Source organism: Aegilops tauschii, chromosome 4 (assembly GCF_002575655.3).
Source record: "Aegilops tauschii subsp. strangulata cultivar AL8/78 chromosome 4, Aet v6.0, whole genome shotgun sequence".
Classification (NCBI taxonomy): Eukaryota; Viridiplantae; Streptophyta; class Magnoliopsida; order Poales; family Poaceae; genus Aegilops; species Aegilops tauschii.
This window is the reverse complement of record NC_053038.3, coordinates 479,833,355-479,837,433: the sequence shown is the minus strand read 5'-3', so window position 1 is coordinate 479,837,433 and position 4,079 is coordinate 479,833,355. Positions and strand designations below refer to the sequence as shown.

Sequence of the window (4,079 nt, the reverse complement as noted above, 5' to 3'; positions counted from 1 at the left end):
TTCAATGGTGCATGATCATAAAAGATATTACTCATATAAATAGAACAACCATTATTCTCAAATTTAAATGAATAACCGTATCACATCAAACAAGATCCAAATATAATGTTCATGCTCAACGCTGGCACCAAATAACAATTATTTAGGTAAAAAACTAATCCCGAAGGTAGATGTAGAGGTAGCGTCACTACAAGGATATCCTCTGTAAAGCAATACAAATTCAACAACGTGTTGACCATATGTTGCAAAATTTTCCATAGACACGCATATAAGCGATGCAGCATATGCGATGTAGAGTTGCAGCTCATTACCCTATCGTGGTACAATTGAGAAAAAAAACTGAGGAAAGGAGAGAGAGAAAGAGACGCGCGAGAAACAGAGCCCCCGCCCTTTATCTCTCCCAAACCGCCGCCACCACCACTTTGTCTTCCCCCTCCGATCCACCTCGCTGCCGGCCCTCCCCCTCCCCTCCTCCTACCTTGCAGCTCCGGAGGCTGCCGGATCCACATCATCCCTACCCACCCATCCCTCTCGCGACCCATCTCTCTCTTCACGCGGCTCCTCGCTGCTCAACCTGCGGCGGCTGATTCAAGCGACGTCCGGCGAATCTCGCCACCGCGAAGCACAGCCCCAGGCCCCCTCGCATTGTGGCGCCCTCCCATATGGCTAGATCCGGCCCTCGCGGACACCAAAGCCTACCCGCGACCCTACCCCATAGCTAGGGTTCGGGCGTCGGCTCCGACGCCGGTGGCCATGTCGTCCTCCTCTCGTCCGGTGAGTGCACCCCCTCCCCTGGTTTCATCATTTATCTCCCTCTTTCTCTAACCTCTGCTCTTTTCTTCTCCTGTAGACGTGCAACCAACTGGCTGTATATCCCTTCTCTCTACAGGGAAAACCAATCCCAACTGAAAACCAATCCTAACCATAGGTGCTGCCTACGACATGGGTGACATGATGGAAGTAACCAAGTCCTCCATTGTCCAGTCATGGACGTGACTCAGTTCCTATCTTCAGGTTTGGCCCCGTTAGATCAGGTAAGACGCTCATGTCCCCATTGAAGAAAAATAAACATATGTGTAAAATCCTCTTATCAATTTGACCATTAGATTTTTTATTTTCTTTACTGAAAAATACTGCTGCTTTGTGGAATTTCTTCATCTTATAATGTTCTCCCGTGTAATTTGAACAGATGAAGCATAAATATACTATTTCTGTTGTACATCTTAACTTAGTATACGATGGCTTGCTGTGCACATACTACAGCCACGATATGTATATGGTTCCTTATGTATTACCACGTTGGTTTGAAACTGAGCGGAATTATTTCTTTTGCTGTTTAATGGTTAGTTATTGATTTATATTTTGAAGATTCTGCTCCTGTTTCCCTTCCGAAATAAAAGTTGATCTTCAAGTTTCCCACATATGATTATTATGTACGACTATAGCATCAGCAAGGTGTTTTTAATTATTACCAAGTGATGAATATTTGAACCACTATTTGGCGGTAAGTTAGAAGCTTTCCCTTGCTTTCCGAAAATAATATGGGTACTTCTGTTACAGCTCGGAGCTGATGTAGTGTTATCTCAGTACAGTGTCCAATATAAATTTTGTTCTGTATTCATATCCACTTCTAGTCAAAATAATCACAGTTGTATTATCTTTTTGACTGCCTTTTTGTCAACATGGTATCTCGATGTATCCTTTAAAAATCATGAATAATATTTAAATATTAGAAGTTTGCCTTTTCAACTAAAAAGGATATTGTTATTGTGGTTAACATGAGTTCAGGACATAGTGTTTCTATAGATGTATTTCTTCGGATACTATTCCCCACTAATAGTCAGGAATGACTTCTATTCTGCCTATTACATGTATAAAATCTGGAAAGAACTAATGGTTTAGTTCTGCAAATTCTATACGGAAAGGGAAAGAACAAACTAGACACAAGGATAACCTTGATGGACTATTATTTTTTAATACTATCAGCCTGTACTCATGAAATACACTACAAGGAAATAATCACCTACAAGTTGTCCCTATATAAGGTACTCTTTTGGCCATTCCACTACAAATTAGTTACTCTTTCAGCAATTTCAATACAAATTAGTGTGTTTTGCCCAATATTATGTACCTAGAACAATATACACCCTATCGATTTACAACCATCCATTTCTGGGTCTAGAGTTTGAACCATCTCTTTTTGTTCATTGTCCCAAAAAATATTTACTCATCGTTGAACAATAACGTAATGACTGCCATAGTAAGAATTTGAACAACAGTGTGCATGTTCTTGATGATGATCCCATGATAAGTCAGCATTATCTTTTTTGAATTGGCAGGTAAGGTCCTACCGACGACAATATTTGACTTCGTTGTATTTTTGTTCCTCTCACGAGACATCATACCAGAGTTGAAACCGAACTGAAGGTACAAGGCATGGCCTGGTAGACAACCTACTTCTTTTTTTTGGTTGGATTTCAGAAACTGCGGGCCTATATTGTGTGCTGCATGTATTAGTTCCACTATTTAGTTTCACATGAAAGAATCTTAGCATAATTAAAATCAACTAGTTATTCCAACTCGATGCAGGGGGACGCCATGGAGCAAGTCGAGTTCGTGGAGAAAGTCATTGACGATGCCAAGGAAGGTACACTCTCTCCCTCTCCTTACCGTGCTACTGCTCGTTGTGTCCATGGCCATTGAGCTGTGCTAGGTTCTGTGCTGTTGTCGACGCACATTTATAAGATTTGGGGCTGTAGGTTTCAGTGGATTTATTTAGAAATAAATAGATCTGTTGGTTCACTGAAAACAGTTTTACTGTAGATGTAAAGAATTAGCAATGGATCTCTAGGCTGGTGATGACCATGTAAATTCATTTTAGTGGATTTGGGGTTGTAGGTTTGTTTCAAAGCGTGGTGAGCACTTATAGGTTTCCCTATTTCCTGTTGGATGACTGAAACCAACTAGAAATATATATTTTGGTTCAGTTTCAGATGACAAACCGTTTTGGTCCAGTTTGCTAACTAACTAGAGAAGAAACGAGAAGTGGTACTGTCAATCACATTGCCCTATGCACATCAGCACTTAGGCTAATGTCCATATAATTTTATTTAGCCATGTTTTCTGCAGGTTGTGTCATATATTGTGGCGTCTGGATTAGTCATCAAGGACAACTAACACTCATGCTGGTATCTTCTCATAATCACATACGAATTTCTGTTCAAATTGTAGTGCTATCTTGTTTATTTTTTTCTTCTTATTTGCTATTAGACTGCTGTCCAGACCAAAAAAAATGTGTTGATGAGCAGTAAGTTTGCGCAAAGTGGTTCTTACTTCTTAATGCACTGTGTGTTAACGGTTCATTTTGTTATTTTCTTTGTAGATTCAAAAGATACATGGATGATTATATGGGTGCATGGCAAGTACACTGCAATGTGATGATGATGATGATCTTCCAGTTCATGATGATGATGATGGACGCATTCAGTTTTAGTTAAGTTGTAGGGATGTTGTTCCTATTCGATGATGTTCCTCGGTTATGTTTTAGTTAAGTATCAGGGATGTTGATGGATGCTTTTAGTTTAAGTTTCTTTGTCGAGAAAATATTTAGATATGCATCACATTTGGATGCTCTTCCTCCTGTAATATCCACTACTGTAATCCAACAATTTTATCCAATATATGATTTCTTCCTCTTGTGAGTATATTGTTTCTTGTCTTTTCCTAGCTTGGTATACATAATTATCACCATTATGTGGATCATTAATTCAATTGCTGTTATATAAATATATTATTATTATTATTATTATTATTCACACTATATATGTACAAACACCTAAATCGTGGCAAATTATCTATTGTCAATCAATGAGATTTGGATTCTGGTATATTCAGCAGCAACGTATAGAAGTGTTGTAGAAGTCTGTTTTATGTGTTGTACTCTTGCAACTCCCTTTTACCAACGGTAGTATATGCGTTGCATTATGCGATAGCAACGCTGGCTAAGGCAACGCATCCCAAACCATTGGTAAAGACATAGCAACGGATATATGGACTTTTAGATACGGAAAAAAGCGTTG

The 4,079-nt window shown here is 39.4% G+C and overlaps 1 long non-coding RNA gene across 2 annotated transcripts; it reads left to right on the top strand.

Annotated features, from left to right (window-relative positions):
• On the top strand, positions 1-3,704 carry LOC109738662 (uncharacterized). Of its 2 annotated transcripts, XR_012182536.1 has the most exons (5): positions 1-774; positions 851-1,034; positions 2,340-2,427; positions 2,590-3,188; positions 3,383-3,704. It is a non-coding gene; the product is annotated as an uncharacterized lncRNA (long non-coding RNA). The 2 variants fall into 2 exon arrangements; XR_012182535.1 differs by having other exon boundaries at positions 2,590-3,704.
• The last annotated feature ends 375 nt before the right edge of the window (positions 3,705-4,079 follow it).